Raw genomic sequence first — 20,576 nt, 5'->3', positions numbered from 1 at the left:
GAATGTTTCTGGAGCCCACAGGTAAACCAGAGAAAACTTTTATTGTTCAGTTGCTATCAATTTGCATTAGAATCAGTGAACTTCCAAACCTATTCCTTCTTAAATACTACATTTCTTCTTTGAAAAGTAATGCTAATTACAAGTTATTGAGAGTGTTTGTAGGTTTCTTGCCTTGCAGGGCAACAGGAAACTGTTATTTCTCAGAAAGTATACAGAAAATGTATTATTTGCTCGAGTTGAATACAGAATTTTGAAAACCTTGTATTTCTTTTTCCCAGGCTGTTCGCTGCTATGAATCGCTAATTTTGAAAGCTGAAGGAAAGGTCGAGTCTGATTTCTTTTGTCAGTTAGGTCACTTCAACCTCTTATTGGAAGATTATCCAAAAGGTAAGGTTTTTTAGTACTTCTGATAAATGTCGTTGGGGGATTGCCATTTGATGTAGGCGACACAACGGAATGAAAAACATATGAATAGCTCACTGTTTTCTCAGTTTGTACGATATTTCAAAGCCCATAACAGCATAAGACTGATGATGTCTTTATGAAAACAATTGTATTCTAACTTCAATTTCTTTCTTTTTTGGGGAGGAGGGAGGGTTGAATTGAAAAATTACTGCTGGTTCAGGTACAGGTATGAATTGTGTTTACTTTATACAGTAGAACTACACTGCCTATTTCATTTTTTTGGTTCATTATTACATGACTGTACAAACAGTTGAAGCCTTGCCTCCGAAGGTTTCCTGTGTGGGAGTGGGAGAAACTTCTGCACAGGCTGAGAGCCTGTCTTAGTGCTTTGTGTATGTCCACAATCTCAGCAGTTAAGGCTAGGCTGAAAGTGTTACTTCAGAAATGAAAATCTGCACTTAAAGTGTATTTCAAGTTCTTATTAAATACTCAGTGCGTTTTTGATAGTGGTGTGGACCAAAGAGACTGCTGTGTTGCTGACCAAGACACAGGGCTAGGTCTTCAGCTTGTCTTGTTTCCACTTCATGTCACACTGTGTGTCAGGCCCAGTAGCTGTGATAAGTGCTTCCCTTTCAGTGATTGTGGGAGTTATGGATGTAGAAAGCCTTTTTTGGATCTTACTCTACTTAGCTAATCAGAACAGGTCAGAATATTTAATTTCTCATGGGATGTCTGTTTTCATTGTTGTTGCTTTTTAGTTTTAATATGAATGCAGTTCTGTTTGACTTCATGTAAGGTAACAAACAACACCCCCTGCCCAGAAATGTCTACTCCCACCCAGCCATTTTTCCAAATAAAAAAAATACTGGATTATAATTACCTTGGGATGTAGAAACATGGAGAAGAACTATAGCTAATGGTAGTTCAAAAGCACTGCTTAGTGATTCAGGCTGGCTGTGGACCGTTCCGTAACCATATGTCTATGTGGCCAGTTGTTTACTCTCTCTAACATAAAACAATGCGAGTTAGGGATCCTGGGAACCTACCTCGCCTTCATTTTTTAGGCGATGAATGTTTAGATTTGATATTGCTAGGGAGGAATTTGCAGTTACCTAAATTCAGTATGTAAATTCAGAAGGCTTTGAGTGATCAAGACTTTGATCTCTTTCTGTTGAATATATTTATGGGGAGTTTAGGGACCTTAGTACGCTCAACTTGTACCAACATCTTAGGACCCCACAACTTGTACCTGCATCCCATCCAAGTGTTGTAATATAACCACTTGTGTTTCTAATTCCAGAGATGTGAGAGAACCTGAAGGGAACATGTCAATATGCTGGCTATAGAATTTCCTGAAGAATGGTCTCATCCCATGTTTTGGTGGTGGTTGTTGTTTTTTTAACTTGTATTTAATTTTTTAAATTTTGTTATTTTAAAGAAAATTCAACCACCTCCTCTCCAAACAACTTGCACTATTGTTTCTGATTAGCCTGATATAACTTGGCATTATGTGACTGCAGTATGGCTTGTTGGATGTGTTTTCCTTAGCAAAGACAGTGCAGTATTGGGGGCTGAACTGTATTAAATCTGCTGTTGAGTTGGTAACAGTTAAAAGTGACGGGACTAGATGTTGCTATGGATCAGAGACGAGGTATACTGATGGAGAGTCTGCTTTGTGCTGTGTTTATAGTTTTAAGAACAAGCATAAAAACTACAAATGATGGTTGAAAATACCAGTTCTCCAGAACTGTGAACGAGCATGAGCAGAACTGTGTGGGAAGAAATATTTAGACACTAAAAACCTGAATTAAAATACTTAGTGTTTTCTTGTGACTTTAAACAGAAGATATCTCAGCCTTGAAAGAACTCTGAAGTGAAAAAACTTTTGTTAGTAATGAAGTATATAAAAAAAATGAGGTGTATCTGTATTTTCAAAGGAATGAGGTAGTAGTGAAAAGAATACTGAAGGAATTTTAATTGATGTGAAAAGGGAAGCTAAAGGCGTTTTTCATTAAGTGAGGGACACATGTTCCTGTTCACAACAGTTGTTGAACTCTAGTACCAAAGACCATTAAAGTATTGTGCACAATGCAAAAAGGCATAAGTTTTCTGCAATTTATTAATTACTGTTACTTGAAAGAGGTAGAATGGTGGTGTGTTGCATTATTAATTTAAAGTAAAAATAGATTTTATTCCATTCTATAAATTGTGTTACTTTTAATTATCATACATTCTAATTGCAATCACAGTTAAATTTTGAAATACTTGGGAACTGAAAAGTAAAGGGAATCCAGAGATGTTTTGTTCTCGCTAATGTATATTTTGCCCAATTTTTAAGTCCTGAAGTTCCAGAAGTGTAAAACGCTGAAGCAGGATGAACTTCAGAGGTATAAATCTGTCTAGTCTGAAGTGAGTCTTGGACAAAGTTGTGGAGAAGTTGATGTGTTGAATAAATTGGATGTAATTACAAAATATCACAAGAAAGCAGCAAGATGAATGCTCCACAACTTTTTTTCCTCTGGAAGCCTAATACTCATTTCATTTAATACGTTTAATAAATGTGTACACCTTTGTATATAATGTGGAAAGGTGTGTCTTTATTAAAGTCAAATATGATAGTGTTTGTTGTTTAAAAACACTTGCAATACAGTTTGTGCAGAACAGAACAAAATGGTTAGTTGACTGCAGAAGTCTGATCAGTGCTCAAGATAAGCAAAGCTCTGTTGATAGAGATCTGCTAAACTTCATGTGTGTAGTTTCTTCTGTTTTGATCTGGCTCATTTTTTCACAAATATGTTGACAGACGTGGATCATTCAGTTGGATGCTTAGTTTTTTCATGTAGCTAATGCCTTCTTATGAATGCGGTAAAAAACTGTGCGTAATTTCTTTATAAGAATTGGGACTCATACCCCAGAAAAGAGGGGCCATGAGAACGATGTTATTATCGGCACTAACCCGGCAAATACTGCCCTTGCAGCGTGTACGCAGGTAGTAGCCATTAGTGGCAGGACACCTTTGAACGTGGAGTAAGTTGATACCTTGCTGAAGTCTAAATGCATCTAGCATATATCTTTATATTTTTAAATAAAACCTGTTAAATGTTGTACTAATTTCTCTTGAAGCGCATTATGATTTCTGTCACTTGTAGCCACTGAAGTCCAGATTTAATATCCTTTTTTCCCATTAAAAAAGAACTACTTGTCTCCAACAAAACTTGTGAGTTTACTTCAGAAATTACTGGATCACCTCTGTTTTATATCTGAGGTCAGACTGCAGTATCACAGTGTTTTTTCCTAGCTGTTAAAATATCCAAAGCTGGTCTGCAGCTTGTAATTTTCACAGAATCACAGAACGTTAGAGATTGGAAGGGACCTCAAAAGATCTTCCAGTCCAATCCCCCTGCCGGAACAGGAACACCTAGATGAGGTTACACAGGAAGGCGTCCAGGCGGGTTTTGAATGTCTCCAGAGAAGGAGACTCCACAGCCTCTCTGGGCAGCCTGTTCCAGTGCTCTGTCACCCTCACTGAGAAGAAGTTTCTTCTCAAATTTAAGTGGAACCTCCTGTGTTCCAGCTTGTGTCCATTACCCCTTGTCTTATCATTGTTTGTCACCGAGAAGAGCCTGGCTCCTTCCTCCTGACACTCACCCTTTATATATTTATAAACTTTAATGAAGTCTCCCCTCAGTCTCCTCTTCTGCAATCTAAAGAGACCCAGCTCCCTCAGCCTTTCCACATAAGGGAGATGCTCCACTCCCTTAATCATCTTTGTAGCCCTACGCTGGACTCTCTCCAGCAGTTCCCTGTCCTTCTTGCACTGAGGGGCCCAGAACTGGACACAATATTCCAGATGCGGTCTCACCAGGGCAGAGTAGAGGGGGAGGAGAACCTCTCTCGACCTACTCACCACCTCCCTCCTGATACATTTTCCCCAAATTCAGTATGTTTGAATTGCTTTTGTTATTTTAAAGGGCTTTTGCTGCAGCCATGAGATTGAGTCATCTTGTTAATTGCACTCTACTACTGTGAGGCAAAGGTCCTAGGTGAAGTATCAGCCTTTTTGCAGATTTTGAATATTGTGAGCCACTGACTTGTATTCAGACTGTTGTAACGAAGGCAGCTTGGTTCTGCTTACCAAGCATGTTCAAGGTGGTTTCTGTCCCCAGCTTGCATGATCTTGATCATTACTGGTCAGAATTTGGCTTCAGGATTTCCCAAAAAGAGAACATTTGCTCCTCCCAGTCAAAACTATTCTGTTTCCTCAGTAGCATTTTCTTCACTCTAATCTGATGTCTTCCTCCTTTTTTTTAATGAGGCAGCTATAGCCCAGCTGTTGGATTGTTTCGGAGGTTTCCAAACTCGCTGTTCCCTGGGCGTGTCTGTAGCGGAACCCCCCCATCAGCTTGTTGCTGCTCCCTGTTTTGTGCTGGCACAGCTGAAGGTGCAGCTGCGTGGGGAACCGATCCAACCGAAAAATAACCTTGCAGAAAAAAGTGACGCAATTGCCCAGAATGTGAAACCTCAGCCTCAGGTTTAGCCAGAGGAGGTTGGTGAGTTGTCATGTCAGCTTTTGGACACTGGCAGTGTGAATCCAGCCAGGATTCTATGGTCTATGCCTGTGAGCTTTGTTTGCTAAAGCACCCCTTGGGAGGGCCAGGATTTTACCAAAATTATTGTGCTGCCAGTCTTAGAGGAAACTGATGCTGCATCAGCAGGTGGAGATTCTTATTTTTATTTTCCCCATGGCTGCAGTTTCCATAAGGAGTACAGAGTGCAGACTGTGATCTTTAAGGCTTGGGTTCTAGTTGAATGCTGTTTAATGAGCTCACGGTCTCTGATATCATCTGTGTTTTCCTTAGGGATCTTTGTATCTGTTTTGTAGGAGGGTCATATGTATTGGCTGTGTTCCAGCCTGTCACTTGAGGACAGCTAACGGTTGCACAAGTGGAGACATACTTTTATCATTTACCTCCTTGAATTCCTGTTCTCCAGGCAAAATTCCTGGAAGTAGAAGTAGATAACGCAATTAATGAGTGATTTGGGGAAAAACATGCAATTATTCACATCTCAGTTCCTAAAGTACAATAAATGCTGCACTAAAATAATTCTTATTGCTGTACTCGAGTGGTGATCACATTTTTATATATGTCAGAACAGTTTTAATAATACTTATTTTGTTTGTAGATAGTGACTGCTTTGTCAAAAACACTAATATTTGAGATATTTTAAGTAAGTTATAAGATAGCATTAATTAGTCCAAGGGCATTTTTTAGCAATTGTTAGGCTAAAACAAAACTGGAGAAAAAAAAATCCCAGAATGTTTAATGAGGTGCTCATTATTTAAGACATAGCCTAAAACCAACATTTAAACACTTAAAGAAATTTCCTTGTGTAAAGATGCTTGGTTGAGATAACAACTCCCAAATTCAACAATGTACGGGTGTTTCTCTGTACTTGCAGTTCCAGCTCTGTATAAGATTTCTCTGTAGTGGTTAGTGTCTTTGTCTATTAGGACTTGTCATTAGGAAGCATTTTAATGTGCTGTATTCTTGGGTACAAAGTAGCAGGAGTCATCTTATAAAATGTACAAGAGCTTCCCAGCATAGATAGGACTGTGCTGGTTGCTGCTGTCCTGTTTTACTGATGAGCCCTGAAGAACTAGAATGGACTTTAAGTAGCATAGCAATCTGGATAAGTTGAGGAGGAGATGGCTTTTTCAACTAAGTATGATTTTTAGGGTTTGGGGTTTTTTTTAAATTATTTTTTAATTGTTAATAACTGGCAGAAATGGGTTTCCTTCTACTTAGGGCTGTTTATTTCATCTTCAGGATGCTGTTGTTAAATTTCAAATGGCTTAATTTCAGGTGATTCGAACTATTATGTGATATTCCTGTAGAAAAAAGTGAGAATGTTATCTTAAGCTTAGAACATTACAGTGTTCTTCATAAATGGTGGTAGGGGGAGGTTGGTTAGCGGTAGAGGATTGTTACTAGAGAATATAGCTGGACTGTGTCTTTTGACTGGTTGTCTGAAAAGTTTCATTTTGGGCAGTGTTCTAAATAAGCAGTCACTGAAAGTAACTTTGTAAAATATGCTCTTTGAAGGGTTTTTCAGCTTCATGTGATTCCATTGTGTTCCTTCGCTGGTAATTCAGAATATTTTAAGACATTTCATAGAGTCGATTATCTGAAGGATTTCTGTAACAGTAAACTCCTTGTCAAACTCATTTATGTCATACATGTTTCAATACTTTCTTAGTCTTCTCTGCAGCTCATACTTGGACATGATCTTGGGACAGTGGGCTTCTCACCACTTTGCTGCTGCATTGCATTGCCAGATGAGGATGTGAAGTTGTTAATAAAATTATGTAGAGGACTATTTGGTCATTTATTTTTTTTTTCTTTCTTAAATGTATGGCTGTCTTGCCTTTGTGTGTCTACCTTCATTCTGTGTTGAAAGGAAGACGTGCTTTAGGCTTCTTTGATTGTCCCTGGTACTTTCAGCATAAATCTCTGGAAGAAATGGCGAACAACTGCTTTCCTGAGGCCTTGGAACAAAAGAGCTGAGCTGCATTTTGCTGCTTTAGCTTCCACAACATTTTTTTTGGTCATTGACTCATCCCTGGAATTTCCTCACCTTTTGATGTCTTTAATTTTATTGGCCCAGCAATGTTCATCTTAAAACACTATTGTGGATAAAATCTGCACTACGTAATAAGCTGTTTCCGTAACTCACATATGTCTCCTAGGTGTTTAATGAACATTTATTTTTCCTGGAAGCATTGTCAGATTTAAAGCCACACGTAGGCCCTTCCCTTGCTTCCCTTGTGCAGTTCTTCAGCTAATTTTCTATCTTACTGTTTGTTTTCACATCAGATAAGCTCTAAGAAATGTTAGTGCTTGTTTAAAAATTAATACTAATGAAAGAAACTTCTATTTAAGAAAACAAGTGTTGATTTACATGGAAGTGTATGGAGCGTTGGATGGTTTTAAAGTTCTTTCTTTTCAGGGGTGTGTCATCAAATTAGTGCTTGCTCCTAACTTTAAAGTTCAGCAAGCCAGCAGTCTGTAAGTCACATTTAGCCTTGCAAGGTGCCACTAGATGGTGTCAGTATCTAGTTCACTTTTTCCTTACTCAAGCACTAAAATACTCAGACTGCTCCATGTTTGCATCACTGTCAAAGGCCTCTTAAACTTTTAAGTATCATAAAGTAGATTTGTTAGAGCTGATCTTAAAAGCCACCCTTCTGTGATGGTGTGATATGTGATCGAATGTGCTGAAAATTACAAATAGGTGGATATCATTCAGTCTGGACATTTTGTTCCCCATTTTTACCTCCCTTGTTTGTTTAGGAGATGTATTTAGACTCTGGATATGAAGAGAGATTGTCTGTCATATTACTGAAGCAATTATCTAGTTTATAAAGTTTTACCATTTTCTTATGAAATCACGTAATTTTAAAAAAATTGCGTCTTGAAACCACATACATGGTAATTATGTAAAATCTGTTTTGTATTCTCTATGTGAAATGAAAAGATCTTAAACAGGAGAAGTGAGAAACCACAGTATCATCCTTGTCCTGAGATGTCCCTTGACCCTAGTCATAGTGAGAGAGGAAGGCAAACACTTAGAGGGCAAATAATTAAGGCTGTCAGTGTTAAAGTAACTGCAGATGTTGCCAAGTGGGTAGTTCAGGGTGGCTGTAAAAACCTGTAAGAAGAGGAAACCAGGAGACTGTGATGGTATGAACTCATTGAGGGTCAGCTCTGCTCTAGGTGGCAGAGGCTCATAAAACAGATTTCAGAGCAAGCCTGAGCTGAGGAGGTTTCTTACTGTCCAGTAGTTTTAATTCTTCGGGTGGAAAGATGGTGGTTTTCTTTTCAGAGCTATTTTAGGTAAACATTCTTTTATTGTCATCAAGCCAATACAGCTGATGGTGATTGATCTGAAAAGCCTTTGGGACATACACCACCACTACCACCCTCCCATTCAGGGTGGGGTGGTGAATGCTGTGGCTGCCACTCAGTAAGTTGTAAGGTTTTCATGAGCCTGATCATAAGGATTACCTGTTAGGCAAATAATCATAGGATCATATAATGGTTTAGGTTGTAAGGGACCTTAAAGATCCATCTAGACCAGGTTGCTCAAAACCCCAACCAACCTGGCCTTAAACGCTTCCAGGGAGGGGCCATCCACAATGCAAATTTCCAGGGTTTGGAGACAGATGCTACTAGGATGAGTGTAAGGTGATACAAAAAGTAATGAAATACTGAGCAGAAGGATGGAGACAGGTAACTGTGAGCACCTTTTTAGGAATTCGAGTCACTTGTCCAATATTGTTTCAGATGTCTGTGGTCTCTCAGCTTTGTGCTTTTAAGAAAGTTTTCTGTGGTTGACTAGATAATTTGACAAATAGAGTTGAGGGTGAAGCAAGATTGTCCTACTCTTGACACTCAGTCCTGTTCTCCCTGAGTCCGGACATGCGTTTTCTTGATGCTCAGGAGTGTTTTGCATGCTGAAAAAAGAAATGTTTGTGTTAAGCCTACTACAAGTCCATATATTTAAGAGTTTTGGAGGCAAACTTTCAGATTGGCAAAGCTTAATAATAGGTTCTTAATCAGAAGATTTGTCTGCGGAGTTCTGCTGTGCCTAAGAGTAATTCAGAGTGCTCATTTCATTATGTTTAAAAAAGGATATCTTAACTGAAATGGAGTATCCATTAAAAATGAGAGCTGACCCCGTGTTGGAAGAGAGGCAGTAATGGAATTTTTTCCTCACAAAAATTGTCCTACCTTGGAATGACCAGTCCTGATTGAAAAGTAAAGGTGCAAATGACATTACAGTCTTTAGTGCTGGTTTTTCTGTGTGTTTGCTTCTTTAGTACTGCTAATGTGTTGCATGACACAAGTAACTTTCTTTTCACTTTTTAATAAACCAGAGAGTGTCATAGAACTGCTGAAGCATAGCCTTTCTTCAAACAGGGACTAGTGTCAAGGATCATTTTTGTTGCTCAACAGATTCACTTGCTATTTTTTTGTTCCTAATCTAGAATAAAGTTTGAAATTTGAGGGGTTTGCCCGAATTTTTTAAAGTTACAAACTTAATTTACGGGGGAAGTTTTCTGTAGTTCCATAATGCCCTTTCTAGATAAGATACTCTATTTCTGCACCATAGAACTTGGATAAATGTCTGCTCACTGGTGACTCACTCAGGGAGTAGAAAGTGTGGTAGGGTTCAAATTAATGGTTCGTGTTCTACTGCTTTAAAATTAGTAGGTTGGTTTTGGGTCTGTTGTTTCTTGATGGTTTTTTTTTTTTTAAATCTTGCTTTCATTATTGGATTTCTAGACTCCCTTATATGCAAGATTCTTTTTAGGGATATACTTATTTAAGGATTTTTTTCATGTGGGCTCTGGCAAAAAAAAATGCTCTCTCAAATCCATTTTTTCTGTTTTCCTGCCTTGTTCCTTCAGTCCTTTTCAGCAGAGCTTGAGGGGGCTGAAATAAACTTTCACAGGAACTAACTAATTGTAAGTTGAGCAGTTGTTAAATACTGATAGTGTGCACGAGTAACAGTTTCTATGTCTGACTTTCATGAGGAGGAAAGAGATGTTTAGCTCCTGGGTAAGGTATCCCTCCATAATTCCATTGTTTTGCATTTTCAGCACAACACTGATAATTTTAGCTTTTCTACTTTAGGAAGTTAAGTAGAAGGTGGTATGCTGTTACCCTAGAAGGAAAGGATGGATCATTACAAGAGGTTACTGAACCTAGAAGTAGGATTGGGCACTTCAGACACTAAGAAGAGGACTGTAGCGTTGTCTTTCTTCCTGTGGAAGAGTAATGTGGCCTTCCTTAGAATGGAGGCCTTATCTTCTTATTGTGTAATCATGAAATGCGCTTCAGCAGTCTATGCTTTCCATGTACTTGTTTTTAATTGCAGCATGAGTGTGGTGCATTAAAGCAGTCATTTCAACTGTTACTGTGGGAAGTTGCTAAATATTGTTGAAGAACGGAAGAATTAGAAAATAAAATTTGCAAACATCACCACTTTAAGGAATGCTGGTAGAATATCATGGAGCAAAGATTCCTTTCTTTAGTGTAAAAAATTTTCCCTGTGTTAAGTGGAGGTGCTAGGACTTCTCTGGAAAAGTCTCTTTATAAGCAGTGACATAAATGAAACCTGGTTTCCTGTGCCTGCCAGTTGTGTCCTGCTCCCCTGACATGGGGCTTTATCGGGTCTGAACTGAATGAGTGAATACCTTCAGATGTCTTCTCTCCCATTTTTCAGTGCCGCTCACCTCTGTTCGGTTGTCTGTTTGGCTGGGGACAGGGTTGTGCAGGCTCTGACTGGCTCGAGTTAGAAGCAAGAGGAAGGGCTTGAGCTGTACACTTTTGCTTTACTTGCATAAGGAATGGTTTGGTCACTGAACAGCAGCAAACCTCCTCCTCACCCTCTTTTTTCTTTTTTCTTTCCTTTTTAGGTCTTCTGCTGCTTTTCTGTTCTTGTATCTTAAAAAAAACTATTGATATTTTATAAACTTATTAGCAATACCTTAACTGCTGTAAGGAAACACATTTCAGCTCTCTTGTTCAGTGGATATGCGTATGTGGGTACTCTGGTTTTTTAAGTTACACTGAAAAAACACTCTCTTTTATTTTCCCAGTATAAATCCTTAGCATTGTATTTTTTTCATCCTTTTATCTGTATCCTCTGTATCATTGACTGTAATAGCTACTTAAACAAAAATTACAATAATTTCTCAGTTCCCTAAATCTTGCAATAATATGGTGCTCTTGACCTAAGTATTTGAAGTATGCTTTTAACCTTTAAAATTGGGGTAGATACTGCTTAAGTGAAAAAAAAAATCATTTTACTGAAGTGAGGTGCATCGCAAAACTGGTTTGGGGCGGGGTGTGTGTGTGTGCATGTTTTCTCCTGTTTGGGAAGGCAAAGTCATTCCCAGGTTCAGAGGCTGATTATGCCTTTCTGTCAAAAATTCAGTACCTGGATACCTGGGAGAAGATGAATCTGGAAAAAGTACTTGGGGTAGGAGGTTATTTTGTATTACTGTGAACATCCTTTATAACATAAATGTTACTAAAATATGTGTAATCTTAACATTCTTAAACTTACATTGTTAGACTGCAGTCATAGCCTTCAGTTTGTACTAAATTTTCTTGGATAGTTGCAGGAGGAGTTGTATTCTTAAGCTGTGAAAGACTTACTCTGATTGACTAGATATTTTTTTTTCAATTTGACTGAGTTCCATGTAAGCATTTACACGTGTTGCGTGTTGATTGTGTAGGGGTGATGAGTGTTCTCTTGGGTGTTTGTTGTTGGTTCTTTTGTTGTTGTTTTGGTGGTGGTTTTGGTTTTTTTTTTCTCTCCCTACTTTGGGCATTGAAATGAATCAGTTTAGAGCTCCAAAATTAGAAGCTGGCTTTGCAAGAAGTTCCAGTGGTGAGTGGCACCTTTTGTGCATGATTCAGCATGGATCAGTTTGACATTTAAAAATACAAGGTTGTCAGTCGCCATAGACAGATGAGCTGCAAAGGTGTTTGCCTAAAGAGATAATGCTCTGTGTGCCATGTTACTTTGTGTATGTTGTTCTTATTCCTCTTAAGCTTAAGGACTTCTGTTAAGTGATGGAAATGAATATGGAAGACAGGCATTGAAGGGTGATAAAATGTAAGGATTTTTATCTACGGTACTCGCAGGAAATTAAACTGCTCATAAAGTATATATTGTTTTTACCACCTTAATCTGTTCAGTGTTACTTTTCAAAGCAGAGATTATCTTCTTTTGTTGTTTGGAAAATATATACTGTGTAGAAACCATTCTGAAATTTTAAGAAGCGAAACACTTGGAAAATATCAAAATCTCGGTGTTACTGCAGTGAATCTTTATTGAAAATTCTCCATTTTTGGATGGTGCCTAGTGCAGTGTTCCTCTAAGAACGTAAAGCCTGTTTGTGTTCTGGGCTGATGTGGCCTGTTAGCTGAAGGGCAAGATGAAGCAACCAGAATTTTTAGTGGGGAAGAGGGATGTAGTAGTGACGATTTGAGAAATTTGTTGCTAAGTAGAGCTAATATTCTGCTGAACAGAGCTGTTCTTAGCACTGTTTCCCAGGTTAGTCTTGGTCTTAGACATTGAATAAAATGTAAGCTTTTTTCCGCTTGCTTTTGTTTCTCTAGTCACTGAATGAAAGGGCATGTGAAATTGATTTCTCTTTGTATGTCCCTACGCACCAGTTCTTTAGAAATTACAGGACATGAGGGAGCACGGTAAATGAGCTACATGATTAAATTTTTAAATCTTATAACAGCTTTGTCCAGGATGAAAATCCCAAAATTTCAATTTCTTTTGTTATAGGTTTTCTTTAAAATATTGCTTGATTTACATTTGTAAGATTAATAAATATACTTTCAGGTTGACATTTCATAAAACAAAATTATAATCTTAAGGAATGCATTACCCACAACAGTGTACTTATTGTGGCAGTGTTACTTTTATTAAATCGTTTGTCATTTTAATGTTGTGTATTCTGACTCTTAAGGTTTTCTATCTTTTTCTTCAAGGAAAATGCAACAAAACAAATTCAACATTCATTTTTCTTTCCTACAGCATTATCTGCATACCAGAGGTACTACAGTTTACAATCTGACTACTGGAAGGTCTGTATATGCTGCTTTTATTTTTTAACATACTGTTGTAAATGATTGCATTTCTAAAGTAGAATAATTTCAGTATAAGTTTGGAGTATCAACCTGCAGTTACTTTTTGGCAATTTAATTGGATCTTAATGGAAATGTTTATCTTAATGTACAATTCATTATAATCCAAGTGGAAGTAAATCTTGACACATTTGTTGAAATGGCAGATCAATTAAATCCGACACATTTTAGGTTTTTTTTCATTATTATTATTATCCATGACTTCTGTTTTTCTTATGTAAGCATAGATATTGGGATACGTATGAGCATTGCTAGAATCATAACCACTTGAAAGCTGCTGCGCAGGCGTTGGACGTGTACTAGGAAAAATGTTCTCAGGTTGCTTTTTATTTCCACTGATGCCAAATTGTTTAAAGTCTCTCTTCAGTATTGTAGATAACATTCTTATGTAAGACAGGAAAAAATCCTCTTAGTGTAGCTGTTTTATCTGTAAGTGCATGTTAGAAGTATCGGGACTTTAAATGAATTAAAAAATACTGTAGTTGCACTGTCAAAAACAGTGAGCACTGTTCTATTGTCACATGAAATAATGTGAAGCTCCGTGGCTGAGTCAGAGGTGCAGGAAAGTGCATAACAGGAGATACTTGTGTGGTCTGAAGCAGCTGTTTTCCTTAAAAGTGTATATAAGTACATATTTCAAATAGGGAGGGCTCACTCTGGAAAGTTATCAATACCGTGTATATTAAAGAAACGACGTTTTCTGTGTTCATTGAATTTTATAGGAACTGTAAGTACATTCTGAAAAATACTGTGACATCCTCTCCCATTTGGGGGAGTGGAGAGGGAGAAAGGTGCAGGGCAAATAGAGGGTAGAAGAGGGAACTGAACTAAGTGTCTTTTCCTGGCATATGGAAGTAGAGGCCCGTTTGGAGGGTCCTAGGAGAATTGCTTTTGTTGTCTTGTAAAGCCCCCGCTGCAGCGGAAGTTGTACAAGTGCCGTCTCTGCACCAAGCTGTTTTGGAGTTGAAGTAGTTTTTTTCAGAAATAACCCTTGTAGTTTAAAAACTACAGCAATGAAAACATTCATCTGTTCCTTTTCCATGATCTCGGAGAGTTGGTTTACAGGTTGCTGTAATGAATGCTGAGATCGATCAATTAGTTAAACAACTATTGTAATAGTTTCTGTTGTTTGTACTCTTTCCGTGTTAAGCGTTTCAGAATAGTTTGTGACTTGAAGTAATTTTTTGGGGTTTTGCTCTAATGGCTTGTTATTAGAAGAAGTGATAGATAATTACTAAATTATTTTCCCTGCATTTTCAGAGAGTTCAGGGTGAAGTGTAAATTATTATATGTATTTCTGTAGGTGTCGTGTTTCAGTGCGGCTCCGAATATTTTCTGCAATTAAAATAAATGCAAACTCTGATTGTTTTGTGGTTCCATTTCAAGGGCACTGATGGCAGTAAAATGTGTGATCTGTGCTTGACTCGCTGAAAGCAATTTCTGTTTGTAAGCAGTGCGCTGATATTGTGACACAGCCATTTCTTGTGTGTGTCTCCAGTTTGGCCATGCAGAGATTATTTCAGACAGTTCCAGTTGCAAGCAAGAGAGCAGTGTTTGGAGCTGGCAAAAGAGCATTTTGTCTTCTACAAAGAAACAAAATCACAGAAACACAACAACTTTTCTTCAGGTTGGCCTCACCCGGGAAGGATACTGTGCTACTTGGTCTCATTACGAACTTCTTTATAAGTGTGTAATCCAAAGTGCACTTTTTTTTAACACAATAATAGTTTTGGAGATTTTCTTGAATTTTATGGGCATGAAAAAGAGTCTGAGAGAGTCCAAAAGCATTTTTAAGTTAAAAATATTTTTGCTGAAACTGATAAAAATTACAGGTGAATCATATTTCATCTTATTAATGGATGATGGAGGAAGTCTCCAGCTGGCAGTGGGAAGCTGCCTGGATTGGGTCTATAGAAAGGTCTCTTTCTTCCCCCAACCAACTCCAACTGAGAGGATTTCGTGTTTCTTGTTACCCTTAGTGCCTTGTATCTGTAAGAATTCTAGTCAAGAATAATAAGTTTGTAGTGTATTTTTCGACACCCTTACATGCTGTTTTGTTATGCTTTGTAATTAACTTTTTTCCAAAGAGGTAGAGATGACTTTAAAATAAAAATAAAAACCAACACAAACCCCTGCCTCCAAAAAATAACCCCAAAACAACAACAAAACACCCCAAAAAACAGCAGTTGCATTTCTTGTTTTGCTGTTGGGTTGAGGCTTTTTAAAAGATTTTCTAGTTTATACAGGCCTAGATGTCATCAATTGAGTTGTTGGAATTTGTGATGGCAAAGGAAGGAAGAGAGAGAGAAGGGTGCGAAGAAAGGGTGGTATTTATGAGCTGTGAGGAGAGCTGTGTGATGAGAGCACTGAGCAGTTGAAGGAGTGCTAATCACATGGAGGGTATTGCATAAGACAGGTTTGAAACCGGGCAGGAACGGTTTTATAAACTTAGGCAGCATATCTGAAATTGCTCCTGTGGTGCAGTGCAGGTTTACGTGGTTGAAATAAAAGCCCTGTGTCATCTTTGTTTTATCAACAGAAAACTTCCAGAAGGATTGTGAGAGATTTTAGGTTGCTTTGGTTATGGTTTGGCCACCTTATGTAATATTTTCAGTCTCTGCCACTCCGTTACATGGGGTTGGTAATGGAGCATTATTTTCATGGATTGTTCATTATATTGTATTCATTCTACAGTTAATTTTTTTATTATTTTCATGAAGAAAAGCATTTTACTATTTTTTTCCATAGATTTTTCTGATGATCTGAGTATTTTTTACCAGGTCATTTTCTGTTAGAATTTGGTGCATGAGTTGTTTTGTTGGTAATGCAGTAAACATTTCGTTGAACCTATGGAACAAAAAGAGAAAGAAAAAAACACTTTAAAAATTATATTCCAAATATATGTTACAGTGACAGAAGTGAAGGTGAAAGGTTAGGAAGATGCTGTACTTTGCCATTTACCAGATCAATATTCCCTCCATTCTGATGAGATATTACTTCCTTTCAGAGAAGTAATGCCTGTACAGATAGTTTTGAAAGAGCTGGGTTGCATTATGCCACATAGTCCTGAACAGACAGCTCTTTGCTGTAATGGCTTTGGGCACCAACAGATCGACGTAAAATGTCCTGCAGAATTACTGAGTTTCTGCAATTTGTGTTCTGTACAGGCACTGTGGTACCTTAACTCTGCATTTAAGAAGTTATTTGACTCAATCTTAGGAAGCAAATATCTCAACTTGGATAAAGGCTGAGATAACTTAGAGTTCTCGCGTTCAAGTACTTCTCTGTGTTTCTTCTTATGTGCCTATGCTAAAATAAATCTCCCTTCTGTGCGATGTACTTCATTCTGATTTCTTTTTAAAACTCCCCTGTGTCAACATGCTGGGGGAAGTGAGGAGGACTGTGGGGGATGAACAGAGAGGAAGGGCAGTTCAGGAGAGGGAGACAACAAATAGAACTGCAGTTTGTAGATTTTGGTGCTACTGAGAAAATAAAGATATCAAGTGTAAGTGTCTGCCGTGGTTATTGGTTTTGACATATTCTGAGGAGGCAGCAGTAGAAGCTCAGCAAGGAGTAAGATATTCCTGATTTTATCCAAACATGATGGCAGATATCTGGCACCTGGAAAAAGTTATTTTAATCATCTCGTTATAACGCAGTCGATCACACTGAGCTCCTTTATATAATGTCTGTGTTCGGGTAGGGCTGTCCTAACAGAAATGTCAGTACATGAGTGAATCAAGTCTGTGTAAGTGTAAAACATCTGCATCTGTTGCATTGACTTGGTTGCCCGAGGGAGGGAAGGCCTAGAAACCTTCCTCCATGGGTAACAAAGCTGCGGGAGCTTTCAGGGCTCACTGGACTGAGTGGAGGACTTTACAGAACAGCCTGGTTGAGCAGTACTTGGATTAGATAGATTTATAATCTTGATTAAAGTATATTTGTGGCCTTTTGCAGGTATATATGTGTGTGTGTGTTCACATATTGTCTAGAAATTTTGTGTCTGTAGTTGTTACAGCATGGAATTTGAATACATAAAACTTTTTGGTCTAGGTATATTAGGTAGCAGCAAGGTCCCATATGCTGATTCTCTGCAGCGTTTCTGTGAGCCATTGATTATTGACATCTCTGTGGTTGGGGAATGAATATGTAGCTTTCTAGGCAGGATTTTAGTCACATCCAGGGGGCTGTGGGCAAGTTGCGAGAAGCATGAGAACAGCACTGCCATTGTACCTTATTGTGAGTGTATTAATTCATCAAAGAGAAGTGTCCTCTCTGTCTTCAAGGATTTTTATAAAAAGCTCTGTTTCATCAGAGTAGCAGAGGGTACACAGATACTTAAACATTTCTATCTATATGTGATTAAGTTGGAGGATTACCAGGGCACAGTGTTTAGAAATGCACCTAAGTGAACCTTAAAATGATGGAAGTTACTGTGAAAATGAAGTACTCCTGTATCAAGGAGGGCTATTGACTATGGACTAGGATGCTAGAACTTAGATTGAGGATGTCTTAAAAAGAAGAGAAACCTGAATTTATTCAGTTACATTCAACTGCACTGTCTCTTTATAGAGAAGTGCTTGGAGTGGATCAGTCAGAAAATCTGAATGTTCCTTGAAATGTTTAAGGAACACTTAATTAGCGAGTTACATCCTCCAACGTGAATTGAGAGAGAATTCTTGTTAGCTGTTGACTTTGGCTGGAAGGTTGCCTAGAAGAAAAGCAAATCTGTCAGGCACTCTTTATCGTTGCCATGAAAATAGCCTGCATCACCTTTCTTTTTAATAAAGACTTCATCTATGTGGTGAAAACATCGAAGAAGTTAAGTAAGCTCCAAGGAGGATTTTCAAAGACCTATTTCTATGTTCAAGTGGATTTTAAGAAAATCTTGGTGCAAGTATGGAACAAACTGAATTTACAGTTTCAAGGCTATACTATAGAAGACTGAATAGTCTGTTTTTTTAAAAATTGAATTGAAGGAGAGAAATAAATCCCACAGTTGTTTTGCAACAAGGTCAGGTATAGGTCTAGTTCTGGAAAGCAGCTATTTGGTACTCCCTGCTGTGTTTACCGGACATTAGAACTACTGTCTGAGTTCAAATGTTTACCTCAAGCCTTCTTCATATTTGTCTCTTAAAATAAATGTTTTTTAGAAATTTAATGTTGCCTGTATGTTTGCAAAAAATAGAATTTCCTCTCTCGTTTTTCAGATGGTCTTTATGAGACTGAGGAGAATCTAAAACCCTGCAGAGGTATTAAACCCAAAAAACAAACAAACCAACCAAAACAAAACAAAAAACCCACATGAAAAACCCCAACAAAACCGAACTGTAAATTCTCTTCAGAAAGCCCAGGAAAATGCAACTGTTTATGTGTGTTAGTCATGGAAGAATGATGTGATCTTAGTCTATGCTGAGTTGTCGGTTTGTTACAGAAAGCGATTTTATAATGTTCCTTGATATGTAGACCTAGAGTGTAATTTAGTACCAGGTATTTTTTTTACAATGCTGTTTTATAATTAAAGCTCTGCAGAAATGTTGCTAGGAGTATTATCAGCCTTATGGCTAAACCACTTTTAATTAGTAGTAAGGCTTTTATTTTTTATTCATTTTTCAAAGAACTAACGTAACAAAAGACCACGAGTGTTTTTAACTATGACGTGTTGTTTTTGAAAATACTTTTATGCAGCTTCTTTTCTTCTCTCTACCTTTTCTGTTTTGGTGGGCGCAGTGTCTCTTTTGGTATGTTTTCTTAATACTATAAATTAGGAAAACAATTTAAAAATCATTAATTCTTTAATTTTGTATGTTTTGCTGTCTTTTTCTTCAGACTGTAAGTCTATTTCCCGCTTTTTAAATAGTTGGACAAAAAGCAATTACTAGACATACTGATAACAACAAATAAGTGAACATTTTGCACCTTAGAGGGTCTGTTAGAAGACAGCAATTTTCCACTTCATTGACTCACAACTGTTTCATTTTTTGCAGTAACCTCAAAATACCAAGTAGTGTTTTTAGACGGAATTCATCAAAACTTCCATTATTTTTTTTAATTAGATATAAATGCTTAGTTTAATTGAAACAGTACAGTGGTATAGGATCAGTAGAAATTCCTGGAGCAGACACCTTCCTAAATCAGTAGTTGGAGAAGGCAACAGGATGGTTTGTGAATGCTGCTTTTTATTCAAGGCCTCAGATTTTTTTTTTTTACTTTTTTTTTTTGTTAAGGGAATGGATATCCCATATAAGGAGACAGATTTCCCCATAAGAATCCTGGGAGAACAAAATTCTTATATGACACAAAAAGCCTTTAACATATACTACTGCAACGTAGTAATACAGGGCACATACGGGAAAAGTAGAAAGACAGAAACAGTCTCTTTGATCATGAGAAACTTAATCAGAGAAACGTGTAGAAGAAGGCTTGATCAGGAAGGCAAGTTTCAAAAATCCTCAATGAAGGTGAACTTTGCTGAGATTAAGGGCATTACAGAAGAAACTGGGAGATACGGTAGGTGACCTAAAGATGGGTAAGGTGGAAACCTGCAATTCAGAATATATTTGCAAAATAAAATCAAAATGATAGGGTAGGAATGGAATAAATAGAAATTTCAGAGAAAATGAAAAATTGGAAAGTAAAAAAAACCACAGACATTGAATAAAGATTCAGTGGTCTGGAAGGCATTGATAAGGGAATGATTATTAATACCCTCTAGATGCTGTTCTGTCTGAAAATATAATGGTCATCAGTGCAGCACATGGCATTCTCTACCACCCCTCACTTTTGACTAAAACAACAGTTTTTAGATTGTAGGATTTTGATGAAGATATTCTGGTCAAGTTCTGAGAAGGTATGAAAAATAACTGCTTGAAGACCAATTGTAGACTAAAGAGGGAGAGAGAAGTATAATATTATTATGTAGTATGGAACAGCAAATACAAAACACGTAAGTTTGAAAGCAATGTCCTAATTTTTAAATACTGAAGACAGTAGGTCATCATAATGGAGCTAAAAAGCATTTTTATGGGATTTAATGGGATAAGCATTTTTAGGAGTCTGTGTTGTGGAAAGCAATCTGGAAATACAGTCTGAGTCTGATACAGCATGATTATACAGGATGGCAAACTATTATGTACAGAACAAGAAAATAAGAAAAGGGGAGGGAGAAGGCTGAGGAGATAAAAAAAAAACTGAGTGAGACTGAAGAAATAAAATGAGGAAGAGGAAAGTGTGGCTAGAGAGAGATTCACAGGGAGTGGAGGAAAGGAAATTGTAGCCCTGCTGAGAATTCAAATGTAAAGAAAATAAAAGAAGAGAAGTAAAAACATACTTTAAGGCTAAGAGCATATGGGGAGAGGGGAGGAAGGAGTATATGTAGAATAATACAGGAGTGGATTGTGGGAGGTCTGAACTGACACTTTTGCCAGCTTTCTC

At 37.6% G+C, this 20,576-nt stretch overlaps 1 protein-coding gene across 1 annotated transcript in view; it reads left to right on the top strand.

Annotated features, from left to right (window-relative positions):
* Window positions 1–276: 276 nt before the first annotated feature.
* Window positions 277–20,576, top strand: part of KDM6A (lysine (K)-specific demethylase 6A) — a gene marked incomplete at its 3' end in the record, with an annotated part of 104,200 nt that continues 83,900 nt past the window's right edge. The window contains exons 1-2 of the mRNA XM_010183698.1: window positions 277–387; window positions 13,033–13,082. The remainder of the gene's footprint in view (window positions 388–13,032; window positions 13,083–20,576) is intronic.

This window comes from Mesitornis unicolor, unplaced genomic scaffold, assembly GCF_000695765.1.
Source record: "Mesitornis unicolor isolate BGI_N332 unplaced genomic scaffold, ASM69576v1 scaffold14854, whole genome shotgun sequence".
Lineage (NCBI taxonomy): Eukaryota > Metazoa > Chordata > Aves > Mesitornithiformes > Mesitornithidae > Mesitornis > Mesitornis unicolor.
This window is presented reverse-complemented; position numbering and strand designations above follow the sequence as displayed.